Here is a 21,533-nt window from a genome sequence, read left to right as displayed (position 1 = left end):
GCACATATGATATGAAGTAACTTGCAGCATTTCTGCTAGAACATCTTGTTCATGTGCTTTAATCTTTTTGTGCTTAATAGCCTCATCAGACTGAACTACTCAAACCACTGTTCTAAATATTGTGTTCTCAGCAGAAGCTGTCAAACCTGGATTTAGCTGCACTAGTGTTAGGCAAAGTTTTGCATTGGTACCTGCAATTAACCTTCCCATAATTTTTGGTTCCAAAAATACACTCTCAGATTTCAGATGAAAGTCAGATTTATGTTTCTTGATGAAACCAAAAAGCTCAAGCATTACTTTTCCCAGCAGCTGTCTTTAAAATCAACACAAAATCAGAGGGGGGATAAAACCTGCAGAGCTGATAATTTTACACAGTGTTACATAAAGCATTTTGGCTTTCAACATTAAAATCAAACTAGAAGAAAAGAATTTGAACAGAGGTAGATAGGTTTCAAGAGCTTAGGTGGGGAACATTTAAATGCCTTCTTTTTTGCAGGAAATACTATGAGTGATCACCTTGGGACACTGGCTGTGCTTACCCATGGTGAGGACACTTGGGACCCAGCCTGTGGATCAATGACTCTTGGCAACAGAGGTATTTTAAGACTCCTAAGCCAGTCTACCTTCCAGCAGGGAAGAGAGGAGGCACTACTGGTGTAGACATATCTGGCTTATATTCCCCATACCTGATTTCTAAATTGAGGGGACTTCTGAGAACACTGGAAATCCTACCTGGGTTTTGCCTTGAAACCTCCCATACTGTAAATCAAAAATACCTCACAAAGATAAACTACCAGCTACTCCAAACCATAGAAACACATTATTTTTTTTTAACTGCAGTTATGCGCCACTCATTAAACTTTAAAAACAATCTTTGCTTTCCAAATTCTGTTTCTACTTTAAACACTTAAATGATGATGGCTCTTGTAAAAAGAATATGCATTATATAACTTGGAATCTTCTCTACATGGTCCAACTTCAGAGCACCTTATTATCTTTAAAAGGCATCAGAAAATGCCTATAAATTAACTTTTATTCAAGTTCTTTTACTAGATGAACTTTCCTTGTAGGAGAAGTACAGAACAGACACTATCCCTGTTCAGACCAAGGATGAGCAGAAATAATTTAGGGATGACAGAGTATTATTTGATAGGTTTGCACTTTGTCATCTTTATCTCTGTGATTGTTTAAACTTACCCAACAATGCCATTTGCAGTGGGCCATTGCCCTAATTAATTTTGTCATCATCTTGCACAGAGTTAGCTGACATTTTGTGACTTCCAGCCTTTTGACATAGTAATAAATATAACCTTTAACATGTTACTTCCAGGGTAGTGAACACTACTGACTTCAGTACCTCTTCTGGTTGAACTTGTCAGCAAGATGTAAGCTTTGAGAATACAACTCATCCTATGAAATGTTAAATTAACCATGTTCATTGTCTACAAAGCACTGACTTGACATAAAATGCACACCAAAAATACACTCTCTGCATGTAGATTGTAAAGTACAATCTGTAGCTGATGGTGTTTGGCTTAATTTATTTATTTGGTGTTACACTATTTATTTAGTGTTACACATATTCTAACAAAAGCATCACAGGATTTGAACTTGGTGTCATTTTCTAAATCATCCCAAACCTCTGTAAGAAAAGCTATTGCTTCATCTTCTCTTGAAACATAGCCAAGAAGGAATCTGTCACTTGCAAAGAAGCAGTCAGCAAGAATATAATTTGGCGATGGTGATGAAAAAAAGTATTGTCTCTGGTTGAAAAGAAAAGATAAGAGATAAGAAAATAATATGCAACCCAAAAATTGCTGAAAAAAAGTTAAATTTCAGCCCTTGTTGAAAAGAACCAGGGGGTTTCAACACATTTTTCAACAGTGTGTGAGCATTTGGTTGATTCTAAATAATTCTCTCACTGCTTCCCAAAACTACTCATCCTACAGCACAGCACAGCAAAAGGAATTAATGCAACCTCTGAAATTGCAGAAATAATTTAATCTTCATTTTATAGCAATGCTTCCAAACTGTAAGGATTTATTTTCTGTTTAAACTCCATAGAACAAATTTCTTCCTCAGTTCCCTAGAAGGAAAGCCAGGTTAGAGTCTTCTGTATATATCTAATAGCACAGGCCTACTGTGGTTTCTTGAAGGCATACAATAGATTTTGGGAACTGTGGATGAAATAAAAGAATAACTGTAAGAAAATAGTGCTTGAATGCAGATTCCCCAAAGCACTGTCACATAACATTAAAACTGATGTGCTCCTGTGTGATAGCTAAGGGAAAAAAAAAAAGATTAAGGAAAGTAGTACATGGTATGATTCTGATTAATTCATATTGGCTTTCTGGGAGATTCAAAGGCAAAGACGCACACACAAAAATGCTAAATATGATGACATTAAAGCCTTTAATGAATTCAGGTGAAAAAAAGAGAAATCTCAAAGGTTTTTTAAAAGTCTTACTGAAAAGAAGTATATTCCCAGCAAAGATTTTGGAAATCTGCCATGGTAGATACGGGTTGGTAAGTCAGAAATGTATTCAGGACGCGAAGCTAAGCACCTTGCAAGTCAATGTGTTAATCCTGAGTTCAGTCTTCCCTTTCACAGTCACCCAGGGTGAAGCCCCTGCAAAGCTGACATGATAGGAACTGCACAGTCAGACTGAACAACACTGGGGTTTACCTGCTGGAGATGTGGAGGCATAGAGACCCACACACATTAGGGAGCATTCATCTGGTGCTACAAATACTCTTCTTTGGGGAGGCGAGTAAACAGGAAAATATGATCTCTCATAGTATTTAATTATTGTATTTAATTACTGATTTTTTAATTTTAACTTTTTTAATTTAAAAAATTAATTAAAAATAATATTTTTTGTATTTAATTATTGTAATTGTATTTAATTATTGTAATTGTATTTATTATTTCAGAGTTTTCTGAAAAGTCAACAAATTGTTAAACATTCTCAAAAAGATAATAAATTAGAAACAGTTTGACTCATATGGATAGCTACAAATGAATTTAAAAATAACATTAGCAGCAGTAAAGGTAAAATTAAATTCTTTTTATATGCATATTTCCCTTATCAGTAAGAATAATAATTACATTTTTCCACACAGAAACGGTTTTTCCCCTATTACCAGGGCACACACTTAAGACTACTTAACCCTGCCTTTGGCTCAGTCAATAAAAGCAGCATTTAATTATTTATGTCCCACGAAGCCTCACAGTAATTTTCTTTTACAGGCAGCAGTAAAGATCACAATTGCATGAGTTGAGTACAATGTTTGGAAAACTCGCAAAGCTGATTTATTTCCCAATGAATCAGTTTTGAATTTCTGTTTCTTCTCACCTAGGGATTCTGTTGGGAATCTCAGACTGACCTTTGGACATGTAAATACCTACAATTTTTGAGGCTGTAGGCTCTGCTTTGCAGATGCTGCCCAGGCTGTTCAGGTTGCTTCTGATATTCTTGTGAGCATTAAGATTTGGGTTTTAGTGCAGCTTCTAAAAGGCATTAACAGTATCACCGAAGTAGCAATAGACATAGTTGATAAAATAATGGGTTCAAACACTCTGCAGGAAAAAAATCTCAGATACAATGATCGGGGTTGTTGGGACATGAAGCTTGAAGACTGACAGAAACTACCAGAGCCCATTTCCATGAAAAGTCTGTAATGTACTGATACATTAAGCAGTAGCAGAAGAGGTGCAAGACAGAGAATGCTGGTACCCCAGTGTGAGACCAAACTAAAATAATTACACTTTTCCCCAGTTAGAATTATAGGGCAAAGCAATACATTATAAAGCAATGCATTATAAAGCAAGGCACAGCCCTGGGAAAACATAGGCCTGGAAATAAATCTAAAAAAAATCTAATTACTTGTTCTAAGCCTGTAGCACATCCTGCTAAGTAGTGAAAAACATCATAAGGGCATTATGAAATTGAAAATCTTGTACTATACAATTTGTCTTCATTAACACACTTCTATTATTTTGTAACACATATCTAATCTTTTGCTCCCTTCATGTCCCTTTCTCATTTTCCAGTGCTTCAACAGTATCAGGGGTTTCAATGTTACACCTGAGTATTTAATTTACTGGATTGTTAATGTTGTGCACAACAGTAAATTGTTACATTTGCCAAATTTAAAACAAATAATTCAGTGATGACTTACTCCACCAAGATGAACTGAACTGTCTAGATCTTATTCTTCTTGACCTTTATTTCTTGCTGTTTATATTATAGTAGCATGTGTTTTTACTAAGATTCTAACAATTACATCTTTCTTAAATTAATGATTACTACCACCAACAGTCTGGTTTTGTACCCACACTTTCTAGTGCTCCTCAAAGCTGAAGGGGTTCTGAAATACTTGGTCTCTTCCCTTTATTCTCATTTGATGAAATATGCAGGCTCAAACATTTACACAGAAAGTATTATTTCTTACTCAGTAGCTGTATTTTGTGGGGTTGCAGGTTAGTATGATTCCAAATATTTCATTTGTACTTCATGGGGCTAGCTGTATCTCCCTAGGAGCTTTGTGCTTACCAAACATAATATGATGAAGTGGTATTATGTTTCCTCATCTGGAAACTGACAACTTTTCCTACCACTGAAATGTACACTGCGCATTACAAATCCCTCCAAGAACCACAGGAAGGAAAGAACAAGTGTATAGGTCAAAAAGGCATGCTTTAGGAAACTTGGGAAGAATGAGTAATGTCATAAACAAAATAGGTTTACAACTGCCTCTGAGAACCACTTCATCAAATCGTCCTCCTCAGGGAAATAACAAAATTAACTACTGCTCTGGACTCAAAAAAATCACCAAACATCCCTTTAAGAAACTGTTTTCCCAAAGGTTTGTGGGCGTTTTTTCTGTGAAAGTTCCAGAGTGTCAAGAAAATACACATTTCTATTCATCAAAAGAACAATAAAGTATTTTTGCAATAACCTGGTCTTTCTGCCTGTTAAGTCTAAACATTTACTTAAAGGCTTCAATTGAGATGCAAATTTTAAAAGATTTTTATATTAACTCAGGTCCAAAAATTACAAAGGGAACATCCTGGGAAACTCCTATAGAATGTGAACCAGACTCTATACTGTAAAACACACACTCTTATTCTTTTGACAGGCAATTTTCTTCAAGGCATGACTTCTGCAGACCCGTGTGAACCACTGCTTTCTTTGGGGGATGAAAATATGCCTCCAGCAGGTTACAATAGCTAATCTAGTTAGAACAACAACCTGGCGTTCATTTCACTCTAACTTTTGTGCTGGTTTGTTCTTTTAACAAAACTTGTGCTTTGGAATTTCATTATATTGTACAGGTGAGAGGGGAGGCATTACTTGGATTAAAAACATAAATAGAGATGTTGTGGCTCCACTGCTGGAGTGTCTAGCCTTGTATTCATATTAAGTAATTGCTATCCCAAATACATATTCCAAGGGCTCACAAATTAACACTTGCCCCTGTAAGGACTTCTTGACTGATCGTTCAAGATCAGTAGATCTTTAAAACATGAAGGGATATATTTGGCTGATACAAGTAGCAGGACTGGAGCCTGACTGGGCAAAACAAATTAAATAAAAAAGCCCTAAATCCACACTTGGCAGATGGGAAGCCAGAGATATGTGACATTAGGAGAATATTAACAAATATTAACTTTTTTTTTGTCTTTAGATTGTGAGCAACTGTTTAACCCCATTTCTGTTCAATGACAATTCTCATCACACTGATCATTAAAATCATCCAGTTAAACTTCACAAGGAGGAATGTGTGTAAAATTAAGCACTGTTCACTTAGGATAAGTACAGTTTGCTCAAGGTCATACGAAATTATTAACAAAGGTGGCATTTTGAGACTTCTAGTTAAAATACAGTGCCTTAAGCATCAGCTCCTCTTTTATTTAAATATCACTTTCACACACAGATACTTGAGGCTACTGGGAACTACTTCACCTAGACTTTCCTATCCTAGGACTATGGCAGGAAAAGTAGAATTCAAAAAGCAGGTTGGGTCTTTTAATTAAAACCATGCATGTTTTTGTTTACACACAAATTTATACACACACACATGTCCTGTGCTTATTTATGGTCCTCCAACTCTCCAGTCAAAGTGTATTGAAGCCTCTTGCTTCAATTTTGGGTCATTTTGGTACTGTGAAAAGGTGTGTGGGTCTAGGCAGAGGTGAAGGTGTCCATTACCTATCCATAAAGTCAAATTAGAATGACCTCAGTATCCACTACTGCACAATTCTAACTAAGGTTCTGCAAGCTATGACTTGCACCCACATATTTGCATTCCTTCCTGAGAATACAGTGGTTGAAATCTGCTGGGAATTTTGCTGAGAAGTTCTACTTATCTCTAGAATCATCCCAGAACATGAATGGGTCTGCAATGTACTACGGATACTGAACTTTCACACTGTTGATGCAAAAGAGTAAGAGAAAGACTGAGAGATCACCCAGACAGTGTGTAAGGCACAGATAGCTTCTCATCATTGCTGTGACTGTGAGAGGAAACTACCTGCCCTGCAGTCTCATGAATCTACTGGGGTTCCTTATCCTAGATGGAATTATCAAGCTTTTAAGTGCAAGGACTAGGATGCAGCAGTTAGACAGCCAAATAGAAACCTCCTCCATGCTCATCCCTATTAAATTCCCTTGAAAGAACCAATAGTGTTTCATGTAATCATTGCAGATTTTAACCCAGCTTTATTTAAAGTTTGATGATGGCTGAATTTATTCCCTTAATCATTAGGAAAAATATTGCAACTGCTGGGAGAATCAAAACTATTTCCTGGAGCTGCAATTGCCTGAAAGTCCATTGAACACCATAAACCACCTAGTCCATTGTGGTGGTTTGACAGGAAATGTGTTTTTTGGGATGCTGTGTTTTGGGCCAATGGATATTCAGGCTTTAATATTGGCATCTAACCTGGCCATTAGGACATGGATCCGCCTCTGAGAACACGGGGTTAAAAGCAGAGCTCTCCCCTGGGAGGGTCCTTTTGGGTTTCCGGCGGGAAAGAGTTGGGGTCTCTCCCCGGCCCAGCTGCTGGCTGGGCAGGGGGAGGGGAAAAGCCATGTGGCTGAGAGAGGTAGGCCTGAGCCCCGGGGTGGAAGGGTGGAAGAGAGAAAGAGAGACACCGGGAGCCATCGGGCAGCCCCCCCTGAGAGACAGAGAGAAAGAGAGAGAGAGAGAGAGCCGCTGCCTGGGACTGTAACCTTGAAACTGGATAAACATGGGCCTGTGCCGGCAGCACGGCTGGGACGGAGAAGAAGGGGGGGTTCAGCCGGCTGCTTGTAGGAGCTTTTAACCCCTTTTCGGAGAATGAGAACTTTACAGAACATTGACCTTTCCTAGAAGATAGAGTGGAAGATGAGGAAGGAAATGTGCAAGTGTGAGAGAGGTCTGGGTGAGTGAGAAGTAGTGGAAGAATAGAGAAGAATCCTAGTGGGAAGAGATGATGGAGTGGCTTTTGCTGGACTCTTTTTGTACAGCCATGGACAGAACCATGTTCCTTGTGACACAGAGACTGCATCTAGGGGGAGGCAAGAGGGTTCAGTGTTGGTGCCCCCCGGCCCCAGGGGGTGAAAAAATATGGGGGGGACAGGTGTCCCAAAGGAGAGATTGTGGGGACAGGTGTCCCAAAGGAGAGATTGTGGGGACAGGTGTCCCAAAGGAGAGACTGTGCCTTTTTTGGATCGGGACAGAGCATCCTTAAAAGACAACCCTAGAAGCAGCTCTGGTCCGTGTTCAGTGGTGAGAGCACTGGACATGAGAGGAAGAGGTCACGACACCAGATGTACTCCGGGCGGTGCCACGAGTGACACAGAAACACACGAGGCTTCAGCTGTGTTTCCAGGGGAAGCCCATGGTACAAGAAGGACTCCTCTCCTCTTGATGAACTGAGGATTGATTGTCTAAAAGATGGTGCTAGACCAAGATTTGGTGATTTAAGGAATAGATGTATTGTGTTGGGAATTTGGTGGGGGGAGGAGGAAATGTATTTGTAAGGTTTTCATTGTTCCTATGTGTGTTCCTTTTATCTATAGTTGTAGAGTAGTTAATAAAGTTCTGGTTCTTTTCTTTCCTAAGTAGGAGCCTGCTTTGCTTATTCCTGGTCACATCTCACAGCAGAAACCAGGGAGAAGGTATCTTCATGGGGGCACTGGCATTGTGCCAGTGTCAAACCATGACACCCATGTAAATGAATACTTGTTCTTTGGGATATTCTTTATATACTTGTGTTCTTGAGGTTCTTCTATGAAATTTGAACATATCACACAAGAATCAAAGTCTCAATCAGAGAGGCTTATTAACTGCTGAAATAATGGATGCAGTCACAGCTCAACAAATGGGATCTACAATGAGTAGTAGTCTGCTAGAAGCCTTATGAACAAGTTCTTCCCAATATTTTCTTAGTGATAAGAAGATGAGGAAGGACTCTCAGAAAAACTGAGGGTGATATCCAGGATGACTTAAGATCATGATTCTAACAGGAACTGCAGAAGTCAAGCACAAAAGCTCTTCCTTGTGCTACACCCTCCTATACCTGAGAAGAGCTTGTAATTTCTGCAGCTCCATTTTGGGTTAATTTTTAATATTTAAATTTAAGATTGTACTGTGTGCAGATGTTTCACAGAACACAAGATACCCCCAGTTAATATTCTGATCAGATTCTGAAGATGAGATTTTCTACGCCAAGCTACTTATTTTGTCTTGCTTTGCATTCAGCACATCCATAAATGAATAAAATACAGTCATAATGCTACTGTTTACTAATCCTAAGTATCACACAAACTGGAGTTGTCCTTATCAGGAAAATTGTGGCCTCAGCACTTGAAACTCCACAAGATAAAAACTTAATATTGTATTTTGCTGTTTATGTTTCAGGTCCTCAATTTCATGATGACTCATGTACTGGACTGAGCTGTGAATCAAAGTAATCAAATTCAAAAGCACCTTCAAAAGCACACACGTGGGAGTGACAGATGGTGAATAAACCTTTATTTTCTTGGCACTCTCCTGGCATTAAACCAGATGGAGACATTTGCAAATAGCGGATGGTAAATCCTAGGAAGGGCAGGCATTCTCATCTCTTCTATGTTGCTCAGAATCTGCAGGTGTGCCAGTATTTCAAACACATCTTTTGGGTTTACATTTCTACTTGCAACACTGCATCTAACAGATTCATATAGAATCTTTACCTGTTTCCTTTCCCTTCCAGTACAGCCCACCAGTGTAGTTCCCAGTATGATCCCTACAGGACGGGCATGGAGTGGAGCAGATTGCCAGGAAAGGCTGTGCACTTCATCCTGGGGACTTTGACAGCCCAACCCTCAGGAACCTGGTTTGACTCCAAAGATGATTCTGCTGCTTACAGCAGGATGAAGCTGCACCCCCTGAGGTCCCTTCCCACCTGAAATTGCCCGGTGGTCCCTGATTTTGGGTGACTGTACAGGTGTGAGGGCAGGATTTCTCTGCTCAGTTTGGACAAGGCTGTACCTTGGAGTGAGTCTCCAAGTCCACTCGTCACAGACATCTTTTATGAAAAATCCTATCCTTAGGATTTTTCCTCCTGAGAAGCTGAGAGGCCTCAGGAACAAAATGTAAACATTGATTATCTGCTGCTGTGGAATGCAACAGGTGGATCTGTGATTGGCTCATGTGGTTGTTTCTAATTAATGGCCAATCACAGCCCAGCTGGCTTGGACAGAGAGTCTGAGCCACAAACCTTTGTTATCATTCTTTGCTATTCTATTCTTAGCTAGGCTTCTGAGGAAATCCTTTCTTCTATTCTTTTAGTATAGTTTTAATGTAATATATATGATAAAATAATAAATCAAGCCTTCTGAAACATGGAGTCAGATCCTCGTCCCTTCCCTCATCCAAAAACCCCTGTGAACACCGTCACACACTCTTGACTCTGTTGTCATGGATCCCTATAACATAACACAGCTAAACCAAACTATCAGACCTTTTTTTCTGCTTTTATCTCCATATTTTATCAGAACTTGTTCAGCTCCAAGTCCGCTTATGAATCAATATTGCAATAAGAAAGAGTATTTTAAATTGTATGCCAGGTTTTATTAGTCCTGGACCTGACATGCTTTTATTCTTAGTTCTCCCATAACTTCTCCTTCATGTCTTTCAGGATATTTACCCACAACAGTAAGAAACACAGTGCCTTTCAGCATGTGAAGAACAGATAGCTGATATTCCATTGTCATTTTATCCCAAGCTCAGTGGCATAAAACTACATTTCTTTACAGAGCTTTATCTAGCATTTTTTGCCACAGTACTCATTTCCAGATGAGTCAGGCTTTTCTCTGTATCCTATTTACCAAAGTAAATTGAGACACTTCCAAGAAGAGAATTACCTATTCCTTGTTGTTTCATTTGTCCTAATTACTGCTGCCTTCATCAAGCCAACAGATAAGAGCAATATAAGCTGTCCATGCCAATTATGGACACCATGAGGCCTGACTTGAGCAATCTGGTCAAGTGGAAAGTGCCCCTGCTCATGCCAGGGGGGCTAGAACAAGATGACCTTTAAGGTACTTTCCAACCCAAACTGTTCAATGAGTAGTAAAATAATATATATATATATATAAAATGAATAATATTAATAAAAACTACCTAAAATAAAATAAATATTATTTTTAAAAAACCCCAAACTAATAAAAAGTTAAAACAACGAGCCACAAAAGACAATAATCCTCCTTTTTACTCTTTTAAAGATGGGTACCATCTTCCCCTTTTCACTTCACCTGACTGTCATCATGGAGACTGGCTTGAAAACTATATTTGCCAAGTCCTTCAGGACTGTGGGATGCATTATCACCATGTTTTATGTGTATTCAGGTTCCTCACATGGTCATAAACCATTAAAGCATGTGAGAAATCAATCACACGATGACGACAAAAAAAAAATCCATTCTAAACAGAAATTAAACATTAGTTTTTAAAGTCAAGTTTTCAAGTTTTCAAGAAGACAATTTCCTAATTGAATAAAACAGACTTCTGTAACAAAAAAAAAGTACTTCAAATAACATATCTTTTCATAAAAAAAAACCAAAAACAAGAATGATTTTACACATTATCTGATCTTATCTCACAGTAAGAGGAACTTTGCTCCCCTAGACCCCATTCAGCTATCCATCCACTTGAGAAGTATGGGAAAACAGGTGAAGACTAAGGCAAAAAGTTGTTGAGCATTTCAGTCTTCTCCTCATCAATTATTAATATTTTTCCAGCATGTCTTATCAGAGGAATATGCCTTTTTTGACTTTCCTTTTCTGGCTAACATACTTTAGAATGTAGGAAATGAAAATACCCTCTTAGGTCATTATTACTGGATTAATAGTAGCTTGTTCAAATTCTTCCTTCTGCATTTCAGTAAGGTTGTGGGGTTTCTCCCCTGCCCCCCAAAAAATCTGTGTTTGATGATTTTAGCATCAGCAATACTAAATGATAACAGATTAAATAATGAGGGAGTTTTTCTGTGAGTTCAACATTCCTAATGTGTACCAGTATTTATATGAAGAGTTCTTTACTGTGTATGCAGATGTGTACAGAGTAAGTTTAATGTAAGAGTCAAGACTTTTAGAAAATAAGCACCAACAATCAGCTTCCCACATTCTATTTCAGCACTGGAGTAACTGGTCTTGTTATCAGACTCCCATCTCTTGGCTTGACAGATACTGCTAAAAAAAACCCCAATCCTTTGCAATACAGCTTTGTGTTTTCTAGTGGAATTTATGAATCTCTAGGAGATAAAATCTGAGAATGAACCATTTATCTTCGCACACTTTGGACTCAATTAGTTTTGAAAATGTTTTTGTCTGACCTATCTATATTCTAAGAGCATTCTCCAGCAGTATTAGTTTATGTTTTATACATGTCCATATGCCACACGGGAAACAAAAGCAAAATCTGACAACTTATTATTTCCAAGGGATGTTTCATTTTCTCTTCTTCTATACTAAACACTCTGAAGGAAAGAATTAAAGCATGTGAGAAATTAATCACACGATGACAAAAAAATCCATTCTAAACAGAAATTAAACATTAGTTCTTAAAGTCAAGTTTTCAAGAAGAAAATATCCTAATTGAATAAAACAGACTTCTGTACAAAAAAAATTGAGTACTTTAAGTAACATATCTTTTCATACAAAAAACCCCCATGATTTTACACATTATTGGCACTGCAAATACCTTCCTTCATACCTTTTATAAAATGCAACTGAAAAATCCTTTGGAGAAAAATCACTTGTTTTTTTCTCATAAAAGTAAGATTTTCAGTTTCTTTCTAGTCCTATCAATGGAAGTGATAATTCTTTATGATAAACTGACATTTCTTCACTGGGAAACACTCATTAGATCATGTAATGTTACTTCATTTTGCTAAAATAATATTTCTTCATTGTAATTTGGCATTGACATTTCAAAGCATACACTGATGTCACTTCCAATTCACCAGCATTTCAGGTATTTTCTTAAACTGGTTTGCAGATAAAATGACTGTCTTTTTTTGTCTCAGAAAAATATCCCCACTCTGTTTAATACTAATGGAAATGACATTATATAAAACATAAAAACAGAAATTTATAAATCTAGGGGGTTTTTCCCCAAAGTGGAGTCTATTTTCATTGACATTATCTGATTTTTTTAATGCACAAATTGTACATTTAAACAGATTAAAGGCACAGAATATAATTTTATTATTGGATAATATTACTTATATGTAGACTTTGCTGCTCTCATAGATTCAGAAAATGTAAGCACATGTTTTATAATTTATTTTGATTTATTTTTACCTCCATATTGCTGTTCACTTGACCATAGAGAGTTGCACTTTCCTTACCATTTGTAACTACCTTTGGGGAACAGCAGTGGGTGTCCACATGTGCAGTGCTTTGCATTTCCTACCAGCCTGGTGGCTCAGAGAGGTCCCCAACACCCATCAGACTGTTTGGCACATGCAGGGCAGGATCTACACCTATGGATGGAGCTGGATATGGCTGATCTGTGAGCTCCTGTAAAAACCCTCTGCTGACAGCAACAGCCACGAGTTTGCAAGTCAGTGAATGGCACTGTGGATTTTATGGGGTTTAGTACAGACCAACACAGAAAAATCCAGCTACTCCCTCAAAATTCTTAGAAAAACAATTTCTGAAATGAAAATGAGCTCAAAACACAGATGGCACAGTAGGACACATGAATAATAAGCTGGCAGAAGTTCATAAAATGCCATCCTTTCAATGCAATATGCAAGCAATAAACATAGTAATTCCTTAACTTGGGAAAGCCATTCGTTTTCAAAAAAAGGTTCAGCTTGAAGGATGAAACAAGGGAGATTAAACCACTGTAAAATCCATTAAGGATATTAATGGGAGGCAAACAAGTATTAGTATTAGTACTAGACATTAGTAATGAATTTTCAAAATAAAACCAAACAAGGCTGCTAACTTCTAAAATATAACTTGGACACACCAGAGTGTCAGCAGGCATTGTCACTGTAAATGAAGACTAAAAAACCCAAGGAAAGTAAGAGCTACAGAGACTGGCTTATTAACCAGTAGATTACTTGAATATCTTATTTTCAGTTTCAGAAGAGGCAAAAGTGGATGTCAAGTCTGTATTAAAAGATAAGAGATAGAACTGAGGTTAATGTTCAGGTTTAGAGAGACTGGAGCTGTGCAGCCCCGAACCATTGCTAAATCCTATCAGGCTGATGAGCAAAGCTGACAGCTGACATCAAGAGATAAAAGTGCCTTAGTTTTAATTTTTAGTTTAGTTCTTACTCTGCCACCTCACTGAAGGCTGGGTTTGGAATTGAAATCTGAGAAAGCAGGGAATGAAATTAGTGCTGTAGTTAGCAAAAGTTATAGAAGATAACTGCAGGCAGCTCTGAGTACCCAATTTTTCATTTCCAGGCTTTAACAGATTCCTGATCTTGGGTAAGGTCTACTAGTAGAATTGGAATGAGCCTGAAAAGCAATACAGCTGAAGAAAATGTTATTGATTAATTTTTCCAGCTCTGCAACGATAAACAGATTGCTACCATCAGGAGGTTCAGAAACCTTAATTTAGGATCATAGGTCTCATTTCAAGCCTGGGCTTATGGTTGTTCTTCAAAACGAAATTAAAGACACTTCATGAAGGCAAGTGTGCCAAAACTTCAATTTGACAAGCTAAAAGGAATCAACTCCTTACATGTGGGAAGCAATTGTAGGGCACTGTGGAGCATCAGCATCTGGGGCAGCTGTATCAAAAGGCACAGAGAGAGCTGCTTTCACTGTCTTTCAAATTCCCTCCCACTCTCCTCATCCCATGATTGTTAAATGGCCCAAAAGGACTGTACAAACTAAGTTGGGCAGCCTGGGAAGATTTACTACCATCACTACAGCTGTTCTGATTATGTTTTTCGTGATCTGGGGGCAATTTTAGTTAACTTCAAGTGGGACTGTTCTCATCATTGTGAAACAACTGGTCAAAAGATAAAATTGTTGGAAGATGCCTCTGGATAGGATCCTCAATTGTCTCTTTTTATTGAGTGTCATTCCATGCATCAGAGTGGACTAAGTTTAAGGCTGGATTTGCAACAAGAGATTTTTCTATGAGTGCCATTTGCCCTCTCCCCTGCTCAAGCACCCATTTTTGTTTGCCCTGTCAGTAATTCTTCCCTACAACAGTGAAGGCATCAGCAAGATACATTGAGTGAGGAGAGTGACAGGATAAACTATCTTTGTTTTGACTTCCTAGGCCACGAAGACAATTTTAAATGTACTTATTTTTGTGGGTACAGGAGTTCCATTTCCTTTTAGTGGTTCTAAGATTTTATAGATTCTAAAAGCTACAACAAAATTCATAATGGGGAAGACTCTTGCCCACTCACTGCAGTAACAAAAGAAAACCCCAAAACAAAAGCAATAACATAAAGAAACAAATGAAGTGTTAACCTAGAATATGTCTTGTTGAGTAAGATTTTTATTAACAGCTTTATAAAGCATTAATACTGCTTTTTAACAATCTGAAAAAAGTAATACACTCTTCACTGTGACCTGTTGGAACACCTTAGTGAGCACAAAAAAAGCCAGATATTTAAGGTCTCTAGGAAAAACATGATAAATCCATTAGTGGCTATTAAGCACAATGATCTGGAATACAATTCCTCAGGAAATTGCTAATGCCATTGAGTGCACATGTAAGGAAAGAATCCTTCTGTTCTGATTCACTCCTTCAATATTTGTTTATAAGAAGCTGTTGAAGAGGTTAAGATATTAGGAGAGATGAGCCTACAGCCTAAATATAGTGCTTGCTTTGTTCTTAAAGCTCAATATGTGATCCTGAGATGCATCACAATCATTAAATTTCCTGCTACATCTAGGATACTGATAAAAATGCAGGTGAAGGTAAGGTAATGTGGAAATACAATTAGCAAGTGTTTGACTCTTTAAACCCAGCTAAAGAAAAGAATGATACTTAAAATCCTTAGATTCAAACAAAAACAAAAAATGAAAAAAAAATGGATATGCTGACACCTGCCTATAGAGGCACTCAAGTTCTAAAGCAGGTTTAGATTGAATATTAGAAAGAAATTCTTCTTTGTGAGGGTGGTGAGGCACTGGGGCAGGTTTTTTAGAAGCAGCTGTGGATGTCCCATCCCTGGAAGGATTTAAGGCCAGGCTGGATGGAGCTCTGAACAGTCTGGTGTAGTGGAAGGTGTCCCTGCCCATGACAGGGGGGTTGGAACTGGATGAGCTTTAAGGTCCCTTCCAATCAAAGCCATTCTATAATTCTATGATGATTTTATTAAATCTATACAGTATCACCAAAGCTTAGACTAATTTGAATTTAGAATGGATTAGGAGATATATGCCCAAAGCAGTTTTCAAGTAAAAGTCATTAGCCAAATATAAATGTAGCTATGATTCCTTGGAAGTTATATTTAGGGATTATATTATACAACATATCAATCACTAAGAAATTAGAAAATTATGGGTGATGAGCTAAAAAATGCTAGGATGGTAAATGATATTGAGGGCTGGAATTTTAAAGAATGATCTCAAGCTATTCAGAGGGAGGTAAAAAGCGTGTTTCACTGCTGCTTGTAAAAATGTTCAGAGGTGTCAGCCTGCTCAGTTCATCAAAGAAAATTTGAAAGGTGACTTGACAGCAGAGTACGAGCACTTCCAAAGAGAAAAATATGGGCTTCTACAGGTCTCCAGCACAAAAAGGCCTAATACAACTCCATAGCTGGAAGCCAAAGCCAGAAAATTTCAAAGTAACTATTAGGAAAAACCTACCAAGAAAAGTAATTAATTTTCTACCTCTCGATGTCTTCAAATGAAAACTAGACATCCATCTAAAAAATACACTTCAGTCAAGCACAAGCTATTCTATACAGTATAGCCTGAATACACTGGTGAAAATAATGTTTGCAGTACACACAAGATCAAAACACACACTCACTGGTCAAGCTTAGTGTAATATTTTATATACCTAGTTTCAGGGACTATGTATGTTACACTAACCACAGCTCTTTTGTTTCATTTCTTTGTCAGTGAATGTTTTTTAATCATACCAATCCTTGTTCTTGGAAACATTTACAGAGACCCCCTCCTACAGTGATATTTATGTTCTTTCTAAGGTTCTGCTATACTATTTCTTACTGTTAACAATAAAAATTTTTGTTACAAACTATACATAACTGTTTTACACTTCAACTTACTCAATTTACCTAGGATTTTTTTTTCTTCTTTTAAATGTGCATTCTGCAAATTTGTTATTTGTGGTCAAGAATAAAACTTGAATGTTTCTTTTTAACTGTAACGCAAGAAATTCAGGTTTTTTGTTGTTCGGTTTGATAGTTCTATTGCTTTCCACCCTCAGAAAGAGCTACAGCATGTTCAAATCACTATAATTCTTTTTCCACGACTTGCAGTTCACCCTATAATTCTGTTTCCAATTATATGATGTGTAAAATACATACTCCACAAAATGTGTGAATATTCTCAGCTCTATTACAAACCAATCTAACTTCTTTGATATTTCTTTCTCAGTACCAAATGTATTATGCTCAAAAACTCCTTGGGATTGTTACAATACTATGAGTCTGAATAAGGCAACAATTTTCCCTTTTACCCACACTTCCTTTCTTAAATGTGAATGCATAAAGTTCTTGTAGACCATTCTCATGCACAATGCTAAGTTTGGCACACTGCTGATGTGGACCATCTGAATTTCACATTTACTATAAAAAAGCTTGATCTCTTTCTTTGAAAGCTTAACACCTTTAGCTTGGTTGGAACTTCAATTACTTTATTATTATTTTTTTAAAAAGGATCTTAAACAATACATTCATATTTCATGCTGACACCATGGAATATGAACAATAAAAGCTCAGTCACACTTCTGATCCGTCAGCCACCTTCCTTCAACTGCTTTCCAGGCAGTGCTGCTACTGCCTGCCAGCACAGCCACATGCACATCACATACCTGGGAACTACTGAGTGAAAAGTGTTTCAGTCTCTGCCAAACCTATAGAAAAGTCTAATTTTGACTGAATTACATCATTGTCCAAAATAGTATTATTGAACTGTTCTCTGTTCACCATGCCTTGGGTATTAATAAAGGCATCCAGGCATTTAGCAGCCTTAGAGAGCAAGTGGTAGAATTTGTGAGTATCAGTCTGCATCAGCATGTTAATTAAACAACTTAAGCACAAAGTTTGACTTTCTTGCTTTTGTGCTATCCAAAAGTTTCCACTTTTTCAGCATGGATATAATCTATTTGGAGAAGCATGGTTCAATGTTTATTGAAAAAATACTGCGTAAGCTTAAGTTCATCGAATACTTGATCACAAACAACAAAAATTATCAATTGCAACAACAGATTTTTGTGCCCTTACTCTTATGAAATACAGTGCATTATGAGTGGTCTCATGAAGCCAAAAAGATTAGTGGTGGAGCAAATTGACAGCAAATCACAGTAGAAGTACCAGGAATAGGAATCATAGAACATGCTGAGCTGGAAGGAACCCATCAGGGTTGTTGAGTTGAGCTCCTGGTCCTCACAGGGCAGATTTGACAACTGACAAAGTAACAAATATTTCCTATGCTAATGAGGAACTCTGCATGTGCTGTGTGAGCTTCAGTAGAATGAATATGGCTGCTGAGCCTGTGAGGTTTTACTCTGTATTATCAGAATGAACTAAGCCCCTCTGCAGGTGACTTGGAAGAGCTCTTGCTCCTCCAAACAAAAAGTTTCTCCACTCACATTCTACACAAAGCTAACCAGCTTGCTTCTCAGACACATGTCTAATGCCTAAGTATTTAATACTTCTGTTATTACTGGTATTGTTGTATTATGACCTCTGTAATGACGGAAATGTGCTGCATAAAATGAGCAAATTGTGCCTCATGATTTGATGAAACTCCTACCTTTTGCTCGTCACATTCATATTAATGGTGACAAATTTTTTCTTCAAGATTAACTTTGTGATATTTATTTACTCTGTGCTTTCTGATTCAAAATAACAAATTTAAAATTTATTTTTGCTTCAGTCACAGAAGATAAGATTACATCATCAAGTTTAAAGGAAACAAGGCATAGGTTAGCTACATTCATGTAAAATACACCATAGTATCAGAGAATCATAGAATATTCTGAGTTGGAAGGGAATGACAAGAATCATCAATGTCAAACTCCTGGCCCCAAAAATCACACCATGTACCTGAGAGCAATGTTGGAAAGCTTCTGACACTCTGTCAGGTTGGTGCTGTGACCACTGCCCTTGGGAGTGTGTTCCAGCGCCCAACCAAGCTTTGGGTGCAGAACCGTTTCCTGATATCCAACCTAAACCTTCCCTGACACAACATCAGGCCACTTCTGATGAGGCTCCAGACCTTTCACCATCCTCGTGGCCCTCCTTTGGACACTCTCTAATGGCTCCATGTCTCAATATTCCTTAAAGACTGTGTCCGAGCCATTGATGAAGATGTTGAAGAGAATAAAGGCCCTGAAATAGAGCCCGGCAGAACCCCAGTAGTGACTAGCAGGATTTACTTCTGCCTTCAGGGATCTCAATGACTGAAATCAAACTGCTGAAATACTAGTGAAGAACAGGCAAAACCTGTAGGCTAAAATAGAATTAAAAATCAAGCTAAGATAAAATTAAATTAAAACCTGTGAAATTTACTTGGTTCTGATGTAGCTGGCAAGTATTCATAATGATTAACATATCTACTTCAGTAACTATTTGCAATAAGACAAAGTCAATCTTTACCAGGATCAGAGCCAAAATCACACAAATTACAACCATATTTTTCTCTTACAGTACACTGAAATATTTAGATTTGTCATAACTGAGAATATTATCTAGATTGTGCTGTCATTTAACAGATGAAGGGCCTACACATAAGTATTAAATTGGTTAAAAACCAGCTACAGAAAACTTAACAATCACCAAAGTTAAGCAGCCAGAAATTCTGAAAACTCAAAGCTATTTTTTATATTCATGTCAAGATGCAAGAATTATATCGCGTATTGGACAAGAACATTGTTTTTAATGTGAAAGATTCTATTTTATATATAAAGTATGCATAAAGCCAAGTGTGTTAAAAGGTTACTATGAAGTGAACAGCTTCTTATTCATAATTGTAAATATCTAATTTACTATCCTAAGACTAGAAAGTAGATTTGCCTAACTCATGTCACTAAAACAGACTTTCACAAAACCATTATAGAGATCACTTTTTTACCTTAATATCCTACAGTGGTCACAATTGTAGTGAAAGAAAGAAGATTAAAGAAGGATTTTGTGCCCATTTTCTGTATAGATAAATCCCTAAACTAATGATTAGAGTTTTAAGAGCTGGAGCCCATTAGCTAAATGCTATAAGGGGCTACCATCTTGATTATATAATATTCTTTGAATGGCTGATTATAGAAGTTTAGCATTTTAAATTGATGAACACTCACTGACTGTTTGCTAACTTTTAATGTATTATTTTAAAAACTTTAAAATACCATGAGTTTTTAGAACTTTTTCCTAATTTGAAAGTCAGTACTGGGACTTTGTACTTGTGCTGAAATAGGAACAGGTTTTGAAAAATGAATACCTTTAAGAGATTCCAGAATATTATTAGAGTACTGTTGCAATTGGAAGACAGAAATCAAGCTCATTTGAAAACCTCTTTGTGGATTATTAACATTATCTTTAAACAAAAGAAAAATGCTGTGAGACAGTGGGATGGTTACTGCCCAGCTGTACAGAAATGCATCTCATCACTTCACAGAGATCTGAGGTGATTGCTGCTTTGCTGTAGGAGGAAAAACAATGACAGTAGACATTTCTTGTTCATTCATTATTTAGCCCAAAAATTTTCTAGATTTCATTAGGACATGCAGAAACACCATGAAATCCATTTCTTCAGATCCATCAGTGTGTGATTACTTGTAAGAGTAATGACATACGTGGCAGTATTACCAAAAGGCAAAGGAGGCACTGTTCTCAAGGCTTAGTGTGCCACTACTATCAAACCACTGAGATAATTATGGTTAATTTGTTTATTCTGGTGCTTATTTGTTTATTTACTATGGCAGGTTAGTCATTTCATAAAATAACTTTGCATTCATATTCCTGTAATTCAGTTGCTTAGAATCACCAGGAACGTTTTCACAAAGCAAACACACAGAGACAAGGTCTGATTCTTTCTTTCATATTGGCTCCTGTTGTTATCCTTTTTTAAGGTGCAGGGTTTGATCATACATAAATAGAAAAACTTTCACCCAAAGTTATTAGAATGGTAGGATGGTATAGGAAGGAGTAAATTATTTCCAGCAAAATACAACAGATAGATGTGTAAACAATTGATGCATTTCCTTAGCTATTTTCTCAAATTAAAAAAAATTAAAATAGCAATTTTTTTCATACTTTATTCAAGTTTTCTTATTTTTTCCACAGGCATTAAGAGCTATAAAATGTTTCAGCTATTCATACTGTAGGTACATGAGAGAGTAATTTAAAGACAACCAAAAAAAGCTGATGCCTTTGTTCTCCTTTCTATGGATTCATCTGTGTGTTAGGCCAGCAATGACAACTTGTTGGTACTGCAACACACTGATGGCTAAGATATTTTTGAACCCAGATGGGATAATTTTTTTAAAAGCAATACACTGAGATCACCCGGTGATGCAAAGTGTTTTCCTTGTGGATGTGAACACTGATGATAAGAGGATGAAGAGAAAAGATTTAGGGCATAAAAAATAAATCTCTTTGCTTCCTCTTGAAGAAATTTATAACAATAAATTTTCCAAATTACAAATCAAATTTGAAATAATATATGCAGGCTTTTCTATGGTATCACTTCTGTCTCGCAGAACACCTTAGCACAGCTCTTCATTTTCAATTTAATGCAGCAGCTAGGAATGCAGATACATGGTTTATTGTTTTTAATTAAAATACAAAGCATATTGTACAACATGAGTTAATAATTTATTAACTTTAA

The 21,533-nt window shown here is 37.1% G+C and overlaps 1 long non-coding RNA gene across 2 annotated transcripts in view; it reads left to right on the top strand.

The window, feature by feature from the left end:
• LOC139604225 (uncharacterized) overlaps nt 1-18,447 on the top strand; it is a 32,716-nt gene extending 14,269 nt beyond the window's left edge. The window contains exons 2-4 of one of the 2 annotated variants that reach the window (XR_011683922.1): nt 497-595; nt 8,911-9,011; nt 9,245-18,447. This is a non-coding gene — a long non-coding RNA (uncharacterized lncRNA). The remainder of the gene's footprint in view (nt 1-496; nt 596-8,910; nt 9,012-9,244) is intronic. The other variant, XR_011683921.1, reaches the window with a different exon arrangement.
• Nucleotides 18,448-21,533: the final 3,086 nt, after the last annotated feature.

This window comes from Agelaius tricolor, unplaced genomic scaffold, assembly GCF_023055355.1.
Source record: "Agelaius tricolor isolate 1412-34295 unplaced genomic scaffold, bAgeTri1.0.p SCAF_47, whole genome shotgun sequence".
Lineage (NCBI taxonomy): Eukaryota > Metazoa > Chordata > Aves > Passeriformes > Icteridae > Agelaius > Agelaius tricolor.
The sequence above is the reverse complement of the archived record's forward strand: the minus strand, read 5'-3'. Positions and strand labels throughout refer to the sequence as shown.